Genomic DNA, 11,065 nt, shown 5'->3' on the forward strand with positions numbered 1-11,065 from the left:
TTTTAAACAATTATTATTTTTAAAAAGTTTTGTGTACAATCAAACCGTGCTATTAAACGAGCAGGAAAAGTAATAAAACTAAATAGCTCAATATAAGTACAAGTGACTTCTACTACATTTATTACTGAATCACATTGGCAAAATTCTTTATAGTCATGAATTTCAATAATGGTATGTCCGAGGTTTATATTAATATTTATTTATTTAATCTTCAATGCCGAGAAATTGGTACAGGCGAACTTATGGTGGATTCGACCAAACAAGAGTGAATATTAATCTCAGAATAAATCGTTAATCTGTCAATGTGCCAGTTATACCAGGAGTTATTCTTAGATTAAAGTTAAGTCGAATCGGACCTTAATGACATAAGTTATTTCTGCCAGTTATAACTTTAGCAAAAGAATCTTTGCCGGGTCGTAGGCATTTACATTTTGTACTTTTTCTGTATGTATACTATAGCTAATTGGTCATGTACGTTGTGAAAATCATTCACCTGGAAATTACTCGAACTATGTTATGTTTTTACTATACCAAAGAAAACTGCAGTTAACTTTCGAGCTATTCCTTCTTGCTCTAATTCAGAATAATGAATATACATTCAATAGGCTGATGAAATCAGTAATCGTTCGGTATTTTTATTTTACGTTGTCTTGGTTTATTCTAGAATAACTTTACATAAGATGGTTAAAGAAGAATACAATAACATCCAAGTACTCGTAGGTGCATAACTTAATGATTAAATAAATAAAATAAATAAATAAATATCCTTGGACATTTTACACTGCGCTTCTAGTCCCAAACTAAGCAAAGCTTGTACTGGTACTAGACAACGGATATAAACATATGTACTTAAATACTTTTTTTTTTCTAAATACATATACATATTATACATATAAAATACCCAGTCCAATACAAACAAATATGTTCATGCACACAAATGTTTGTACTGTGAGGGAATCGAACCCGCAACCTCCGGAATAGTAGTCCGTTTCGAACTACTACACCAAACGGCCAACTGAAATTACCTAAAACTATCTAGCATTGAAAAATACATAAAGGATAATAATAACTTAATTAATAAGCTATGCAAAGTAATGTGTGTATCCCATCAACCGGTACCTTCAAACTGAACTATCTCTTTCTCCAAGGTTTATTACTAAAACTTACTAAATTTCCGCCAAAACATTATACTTTCAAGGCGAATCCAGTAAATTAATTAGTAGATTCTGTTTAAAGAAACGTTTAAGCTCCAGTATAGAATGTATTTGTTATAAAAAAGGGTTAATATACTGCTATATGTTACGGATCTAATATAAAGAATGCACATGCTATTATGGGTATAGATGTAACAGCAGCCGATAATTATCGCCTAAATGATGTCACATATCTTTCACACGAACTGTAGAGCTTTTATCGAAAGCTTTTTCAGTAAGCTCTACTAATACTGTGTAGAAATTTTGTTGACATATCGCTGCTTATAAACGAAAGGGCCACAAGTCAAAATTGTCGGTGATTCGTTTTTGTATTACTGTGTTTTTAGCAAATAAACGTTTTGAATTTGAATTTAGCCTTATTTTTATATTTCCCGAAATCCAATTGTTTGGAATCCGATTTATTATCATGTTTTAAGACCACAACTAGCTTAAGTTTAATTTACCCCAAAGCTCTTTACTATCAATTACCACAAAACAAACACAAAATTACAAACGTTTCCACTTATGATTACAAGCGAAATGTGACATGTCACAATAGGTCAACAAACTAAAAGTTATGTTACACCCACAAAAATCCAAAGCACGATTCACAAAGCTCACGTAAGCTCATCCACTCGCGCACCGCGCTTCCGTACGAGCGCGCGCGGAGCTACATTACTCGCGACTAGACGCTACTGTTAGTTAACTGGGGCTCTACTTAGTGGAGCAGACCCAGCTTGGTGGTGAGCGGAGCGAGCGCGGGAGCGACAACTAAAAACTACTACTGGTAAAAATTTAATAACAAAATCTGGCAACCCAGAAGCGTTGTATGCTCTATGGCCCCTCTCTATGGTCTCTTTTTCCTACCATTCAATTGTGTGCACATGGTTGTAACATTATCTTCGCAATAAATAGAATTTCACTGACGTTAAGTGTCTTTTGTAGCAGCCGCATCATTCTGTTCAACTACAAATGCCGTTGTACAAGTATGTAACTACTACCACTACTACTACGAGTAGGTACTTGTAGCTTCTACTACGACTATGTGTACAGTAGGTACACATAGTCGTAGTTACCTAGGGATAGTGACAAATTTGTGCAGAGCATGGTAACAATCTTGTGTATCTGAGTCTCCAAAAAAGGCTTAATGAATAAGAGGAAACGACCCGAGAGTAATTTTTGGCGAGCTAACTCGGGCAGAAGGTTGCGCAGAGGAAAGGTTAGCAAGAAGGCAGTCTTAACTGAGCACAGTACTGACCAAACGGTGAAGAAGCCAACTGGATCAAAAATCTTAGCACAACAATCAATCAAAAAGTGTCGTTCGTTCGTTCCGTTCGATCGATCGTTTAATATCGGATCGGATAATTCCGTTCGATCGTACTGGGCCTGTACTTATTTCAATAACCACGAAAGTAAGGTTCTTAAACATTTTTAAGCGTTCCAAAAGCGGGAGCGATCTTAACTATAATGTACTGCGTATTCTCATACCAGTAGCCATACATAAAGCTAACTTGGTCTCTACTTACTCGACCGGAGCAAGTAAAGTCATGCGTAAAGCACAGAATGATCTTTATGAAGCTGTTAGACAATTACTGAACATGTTGTTTTCTATAATGAAGTTAAAAATATGCAAACAATCATGTTAACGTTACGTTCTCCAGTTGTTTTCTTATAAAAGAGAATGTATAAAGAAAATTCAAATAAATCATTTCCCATCTAACGTCATAGATAACGAAGCATAACCGCGTTATCATCTTAAAAATCATTAATTAATCCTATCTCAAAACCGCGTAACTATGTCCTAAGCCGTATGCACATCATTTACCCAGTTACTCGCTTTCTTTGACGAGTATAATTGTTTTTCTTCTTATTTCAATCATACAAATATTTCCGAGAGTAGTCTATGACACTACAACATTGTTCTAATAATAACATTCGTGTGTACAAAGACGATATGTGGAGCTGAACATTCGTTTTACAATAGTTTTAAGGGAAATAGAGTAATTGTTTTGTGATTCGATACCGCTTATAATTATGTATTTTTTCAAATAATAGGACATCCAACATGACATACACTGAAACTATCTTGACAAAATTTAATACCTTAATCTAAGTGCTGCCTTAATTATAGGTTGCCATTTCATGCATGTTGTATTATTAAGAAATATAACAATCTCAATGTTTATTTTTTTATTTAAAATCTTTATTGCACACACATAATAAATATAGGTACAACAGGCGAGCTTAATGCAATGCGGCATTCTCTTCCAGCTATTATCACAGAGAAAAATGTACCTCTCATGTGATCAAATACTTGTAAGGAAGATTTACTATGGTTCCTGAATTCATGTCAATTTCTGATAGTTCAGATCCGATTCTGTATACTGAAGAGTAGTAACTTGATGAAGTTGGTAAAATGTTACTGGTCTCAAAGCTATTTATTTAACAAAGTTGTACAATGTCCAAATTAAGACAACATTTTGATTGAAATTGCATTCAGAACATAATCGTTTTCTTTCATGATATACACTTGCGAGCAAAAGTATGGAATCACTTACATGAAGTTGTTTCCACGCGATCTTGTGTACTAACCAATTTGTTAGTAACAAAAAAAGTAGCACCATTTTAAAGATTAAACTTTTAACTTTAAATTGATACAAAATTCATTTAAATCACACCAGTATTTAAAAAGATATCCCGGCTGATGTGAAGAAGTAAGGAAAAATACATGTATCAACTGTTTGATACGTCGCGAGTTGCGGCCTATTTACCCCCCATAAAAGCAAGTGTTTTCAGATTTTTGCTTTCACACGTTGATCCATACACATCTCCGCTTCTTTTGACACTTTACCTGGGATTCTACACCTTCAGAAGCAGCACAAATCGTTGCATTATTGCAAGAAGGGCTCAGCCAGCGGGCTGTCGCACGTCAGCTCCACATAAGCCAGTCCTGAGTTTCGAAAGTTTGAAGACGCTTTCAGGATACCGGTGGCTTTATACCGAGACCAAGTTCTGAACATTGCCGGTGCACATCGCAGAGGGAAAACCGTTTTTTCATGTCAACTTCTCTACGAAATCGTCATTTGACTGGTATCGACGTCCAGCAAGAGCTCAGAAATGTTCGTAGGATAGCTGTTAGCAAGTGGACAGTTTGTCTAAGATATAAACAACAGAATTTGACTCCAAAAAGGCCTGCCACAGGCTTGAAACTGACGGCAGGTCACCGATAAGTACGCTTTCAATTTGCTCCTACACATCTCGATGGGAAGTCGAGCAAGCCACCCCCATAAGCCAATGTTTTAGCGAACCAGCACTGCACAAATCGCTCCCTAGGCCGTCTATTGACCCGACCTCTTCGACTGCTGCACAGCAAAAACATTCTGCATTCATCGGAGAACAAAACTCGCCTCCATTACTCGCCTTCCGAGTGCGACCTAATTGAAAGCGTGCTTGTCGGTGACCTGCCGTCAGTTTCCAGCCTGTGGCAGGCCTTTTTGGAGTAAAATTTTATTGCTCATATCTTAGACGAACTGTCCACTCGCTAACAGCTATCCTACGAACATTTCTGAGCTCTTGCTGGACGTCGATACCAGTCAAATGACGATTTCGTAGAGAAGTTGACATGAAAAAACGGTCATCCCTCTGCGATGTGCACCGGCGCTGTTGAGAACTTGGTCTCGGGATAAAGCCACCAGTCTCCCAAAAGCGTCTTAAAACTTTCGAAACCCAGGACTGACTTATGTGGAGCTGACGTGCGACAGCCCGCTGGCTGAGCCCTTCTTGCAACAGTGCAACGATTTGTGCTGCTTCTGTAGGTGTAGAATCCCAGGTAAAGTGTCAAAAGAAGCAGAGATCTGTATGGATCAACCTGTAAACGCAAAAATCCGAAAACACGTGCTTTTATAGGGGTAAATAGGCCGCAACTCGCGACGTATCAAACAGTTGGTACATTCTTTTTTCTTACTTCTTCACATCAGCCGGGATATCTTTTTAAATACTGGTGTGATTTAAATGAATTTGGTATCAATTTAAAGTTAAAAGTTTAATCTTGAAAATGGTGCTACTTTTTTTGTTACTAACAAATTCGTTAGTACACAAGATCGCGTGGAAACAACTTCATGTAAGTGATTCCATACTTTTGCTCGCGAGTGTACATCAACACTGTCAACTCGTTACTTTTTTAGCGAAGACACCGGACATAAAGCAAATAACCAGGAAATGTTTCATTCTAAATCTCTATTTTAGTTAAGACTAGCTGTGCCCGCGACTTCGCGTGGAAATAGTTTGAATAATATTTCTGTTTGTGCAACATTTTTCTTTACTACTCCGCCCCTATTAGCTGTAGGGTGACGTTATTTTTCTTTTTCTTTATCCCCGACGGGGAAGCTCTTGGCCTGTATCTCACCTGATGTTAAGTGATGATCAGGCCGAAGGTGTATATGTTATGTAGCCTAAATAAAGCATTTCTCGATAAATGGGTTATCCTATACAAAAATATTTTTAGTACACCAGTAGTTCCTGAGACTTATTCGTCAACTCGCACGTGTCAAACTCGCGAGCGGGTGCAGATTAGCGCGATCAAACAAACAAACTCTTCAGCTTCATAATATTAGTATAGATTAATATGCTCTACTTTTCACTTGTAAGTAAGTGTCATGATTTGAGCATGTTGAAATACAAATTAAAACATTTTCCAGAGGCGAGTAGCATTTCGCAATGAAACGGTCCGATAATTTCCGAGTATTCACTTAGTTGCCCAACTTATTCAGTAGAGGGAGCTGTGTAACCATTGCTATTAGGTGACGTTTCATGTAATTAACACCACTTAATTAGATATGATCTTAATTATAGAAACTGTGGAGAGTTTACTTTTGCTATGATATGTGGACTATCTGACATCTATGATGGTAATTGACAGGTTTTAATGGGGACATTGATGTTGATTGCTGTGATTGATCAAATAGGTATTTATTGCTCATGTCTAATTATATACTGCGTCAAGAATGTTCCGAATCCTTGGTAAAATGCGATTAATGGGGTTGAATCGTCAAGTTAAGAAACTTCAGAATTTTATACTTTCACTAGCGGCCGCCCGCGACTTTCAGCCCGATCCGTCCAGTGCACAGTGGTTTGGGCTGTGCGTTGATAGATCACTATGTCAGTCAGTCAGTTAGTCACCTTTGAGTTACATATATTTAGATGAAAGTTTTTGTTCCCTAAGGTAGGTGCGCTATAAAGGCGTGGCACAAGATAAACAAATAGTACAAGATAGGCCAAATGAAATCCACAGTTCCAAATAAGTATGTACTTATTCTATTTAACCTACGTTATGTACATACTTTAAATTAAGATTACCATGTAATCAAAAAAGATCACTTAATTTAGTGAATGCTTATTGGGCAAGTACATCAGGCGCTAAACTTACAATGTAACAGAGCAGAGAAAGCGTTACCGAATTAATTGTTACTGCCATCAACGGATTTGATCTTCACACGTCGCGCCCGCGCATCTGATCGCCTCTACAGAAACACGAGCTGGTTACAATGATAGCCTAGAAATTAACACAGGCTTTTACTAAGATCTTAGATATTTTATTTGAAACAACGCGGAAGCTCTTGCACTAAATCTCTTGGAAAGTGACGATCAGACTGAAGGTCTAAGCTAACTTCGTTTAGAATCCTCAACCACAAGGCTGGCTATCTAACCTCTAAATGCCTAAACACAAGAATGCTTTTAACATTGTTGTTATAGCGACTTAGAGAAGATGGTGGTATCTGACCAGACGGACTTAGTACAAGCCCTATCACAAACCAAACACTATTGTCTGTATTATTAGTTAGGTACCTACTTAGTATTTATTTAAAAAGTATTTATGTATGTACTTCAAAAGTATAAAAGTAGTATATCCGTTAAGCTATCGTAGCACTCATAATACAAGCATATTAGCTGCTTACTTTAGGGCTAATAGTTATTGACTTTACTTGTTGTCAATACAGCTGAAGCAGGAATCAACCTTACCTAATCTACGTAATGCTAACCATCCACTGACCGTGTGCTGTCAGTTGGCCTACAAATGTCAGGAACTGTGAATAACAGTTCGGTCATCAATCAGCTCCATAAATACCCGCGCTGACATCGGCGCTGCACAAAAACCTGCACGTTTCTGACCTTGATCCCATAACGTTATGTAAGCGCGGTTATTTAACGTTATAGTATTTTACGATTAGGTAAGTGTTCACTTTATAACTATTTCTACATAGAAATTTTGAGTACATACTCAAAATTTAAGCCCCCTATTTATGATGATGCAATAAAATAATAATATTAATTGATTGTTAAATGAGAACGACTGGACTAGATGTTAATGAAAATTGGTATGGAAGAAGCTGACACTCTGGATTACTATATAGGCCAATAAAATTATTAACCGACTACTAAAAAAAGGAGGGCTATGTTTTTATTGTATCTATCTACGGGTCGTTGGGAAAGTCGTGGTACGAAGTTCGCCGGACCAACTAGTAAATTAGTTCACTTGTAGTGAATAAATTAAATGTGTTAATTTTTTATACAATTAAAAGGACAACACATAATATGCATAGTTCTATCGACAGTGTATTAGCACTTCAAGTATTCAATAGCGCCATTTCATCACATTTCAAGTGTGTTTTCTCAAAAGAAATGCACCAGTCGTTTGATTTCTTTCGTCGGATTCCTGAAACGCGCGCACGCCGTACTAAAGCGAGATCAATGGATGACAGGCGACGGTGATACAATTATTTATGGTTATTAGCTTTAAGAATTTAATTACAGCCTTAGTTTTTCATGACAGAAAAAACGTGAACGTTGATTTATAATTTGATTGATTGCGGTATAAATATTTTTAGTGTAACTTAATGCAACCTGTCTCCTCGTGGATAAATAAATAATTTTTACAAATATGTTATTGACAAAGTTAATATAAAATGTCATTTTATTACAGTTTTATTAACAATCGAAGTTAATGTCCATAATAACAATCAAACTTATTAGTATAATCCATATTATCCCACAATTAAATGTTTCTCCAGTTTTACAACAGCAATTTGCTTTCACGTCAATTACTATTTTATGAACGAACATAATTATATTCATCAGGCGAAACAAGTTGATTTTGAGTTACGTTAGAACACAATGCCCTATAAAATTATGTAATAGCAATCATCACCCGGAAGGTAAACTTTAATTTGACCATTTCCCAAAAAAAAAACTCTATTGACATGAAAACTGTGATCTCATCATTTTTGTTTGAAAAACGACCCTATTACAACTGTGTTAAGATAGTACAGTATTGACTGTGCCATCGTCTGTACCTTTATTTATGAAAAAAGAAAGATCTGAAAAACGCGTTTGTTATTTAGGTACATCATCATAAGCATCATTTTAACATCCATCCTTTAGCACGTTCACTACTGAACATAGGTCTCCCATAATGATTTCCAATAAGCGTTTAAGATTTACACTATTTGCCAATTCAGTTTTTCTAAAATCAGGACTTTTCACACCTTTTATTCTTACCACAACAACTCCTGTACAGGGTGGAATTTTGTAATGCCACCTGGAGGGAAAGTACTCTTAATACTGTAGATAGAAATTTTTACTGAAAGAAAACATTCCTTTATTTTTGAAAAAAAAAAAAGAGAACTGCATTCAAAGTTATTCGATTTTTTTTCGAAAATTCACTACCATACCTTACAATTTTCTGTAACATTATTAAAATAATTTAAGATTTCATGGTTTTCCTTTCATTTGATTTATCAAGTTTGTTAGAGAGATTTCATCCTTATGCTTAACCCTAACGAACGATGTAATAAAAATACAGGGTGTAATTTTTAACAGATTTTAGTTGGTTCGATTCCCGGGTGTGGCAAGCAAATTTTTGGAATTCTTTGAATCCAGTTCTATTTCTTTTCAAAAATAAAGAAATGTTTTCCTTGAGAAAAATTTTCTATCTACAATATTAAGAGTACTTTCCCTCCAGGTGGCATTACAAAATTCCACCCTGTATATTTAAGATCTACCGCCAATAAATCTGTCATGACTTTATCTGTCAGGGAAAGTTAACCTGTCATTGGTCTGTACAATCTCGTAAAATTCCCACTTAGAAAGCAATAACAAACATCCAGTCCAGACCAATCTCACAACGGTCCCGGACCCGTTACGTTCACGTATCGTGCTCGGACAGTTACGCGTCCCGGCCGAGCGAGATGGACGGACAAAAACCCCTAATGATGTGCCTAGGGCTAGCAGACATATATTTTCTTCCCTAGTAGTAAGAATTTGCGATTCTCTACCAAAAGGTTAAAGGCGAGAAAAGAAAGATTTATAGACTTGTCTAGAATTTTCAGGCTGGAATTCATCTAAAAATTTCATTACACAGCGGTTTTCATGTCTTAAAAGTTATTCTAGTCTTTTACCCCATCCCTTGAGTTGATACCATATTAACTCGCAAAAATATTTTTTTATGAGTGTACTAACCCTTGTTACGCAGTATGGACCCACGATGTTTTATTTGACCAAAAAATTTACCTATTTGGTCTCTTTCAGTCAGGTCTAGTTTCAATTTCCAATTCAATATTTAGCAATAAGTTCTACTCGCAAGTTTAAGTAACTTTTTGTGTCAAGTTAATATACCTCTTATACTTAAACTGGTAGCCCTACTTCCGAGTTGCAACACGGCTCGGTCGATTAGACCAGGCCAATGGCGTGTGACGGGTTAGTCAATGATTTGCACCAAATACATAAATCGATAAATAATATGTGCATGTGCGGGAACAATCCACACTAAATACATAATGGCACGTCGCGGAAGCGCTTTGTATGTTTATGACATTAGTCTTTATATCATTTGTAATTATCACCTAATTATATGAGACATTAATTTCGTAGAATCCAAAATAACCGATCATATGAACAAAAAATCAGAAAAAAGAAAAATAATGTTGCAGAAGTTAGCTTTGTTCGTTGATTGAGCGTATCGAGCGTATAAGGAAGTAGTCAAAGAGGGAATTCGTGGTCAGTCGTAATAGTATACTTGACGACTAAAACCTTCACCACACGTCAAAGCAGTCCCATAAAACCTGCGGTCATGCCCAAAAATCAAAGGGTCTGGATGAAATGATCGTGCTATGCGGTGTAAATTGCGTATTTAAAAATTATCAGCTATTAGACTATTTAAATATACCTAATATAATAATTAACATACAATCTCTTAATTTAAAACTTGAAACTTAATTTATCTGTTGCCAGACAACGGCCACCGCGTGTTTTGTACATAAACCCGAGGCCGCTCCACTGAATGGTAGTGGGAACACCCCGGTTTTTACCAGGTTAAAACATAAAGTCATGCTACTCACGAGACATCAGGAGTAGTGTATGCCAACAAGCGCCTGCAGCTTCTGGCTATACAGGAGCTGCAGTATCAGGAAGTGAAGTGAAGAAGCTGAAGTGGCAATGGGCAGGGCACGTAGTACGCAGAACTGACGGCCGATGGGACAGCAAGGTTTTGGAGTGGAGGCCGCGTACCGGAAAAAGCAGCGTGGGACATCCACTCACAAGGTGGACCGACGACATCATAAAGGTAGCAGGAAAGCGCTGGACGCAGGCCGCTACCAACCGGGTAACATGGAAAGCATTGGGGGAGGCCTATGTTCAGCAGTGGACGTCTTATGGCTGAGATGATGATAATGATGTGTATCAGGAAGGGGGTGGTATTAGTGTAGCTACTCACGAGACATCAGGCGTGGTGTTGGCTAACAGTCGCACGCAGTCGAAGCAGCCGCTTGCGCCTGCTAGCATGGCTCGTCCGCACCACAGCTTCTGGCTAGCTATACAGA

At 37.1% G+C, this 11,065-nt stretch overlaps 1 protein-coding gene across 9 annotated transcripts in view; it reads right to left on the reverse strand.

Annotated features, from left to right (window-relative positions):
- LOC135078716 (espin) overlaps nt 1–1,871 on the reverse strand; it is an 89,740-nt gene extending 87,869 nt beyond the window's left edge. For 5 of the 9 annotated variants that reach the window (XM_063973268.1, XM_063973264.1, XM_063973265.1 and 2 more), the window contains exon 1: nt 1,709–1,871. The gene's annotated coding sequence lies outside the window, so the exon portion shown is untranslated. Of the gene's footprint in view, nt 1–1,704 lie in introns of all 9 variants that reach the window. The other 4 variants (XM_063973271.1, XM_063973270.1, XM_063973269.1 and 1 more) reach the window with 2 other exon arrangements.
- Between the last annotated feature and the right edge of the window lie 9,194 nt (nt 1,872–11,065).

This window comes from Ostrinia nubilalis, chromosome 15 (assembly GCF_963855985.1).
Source record: "Ostrinia nubilalis chromosome 15, ilOstNubi1.1, whole genome shotgun sequence".
In the NCBI taxonomy this organism is placed as follows: Eukaryota; Metazoa; Arthropoda; class Insecta; order Lepidoptera; family Crambidae; genus Ostrinia; species Ostrinia nubilalis.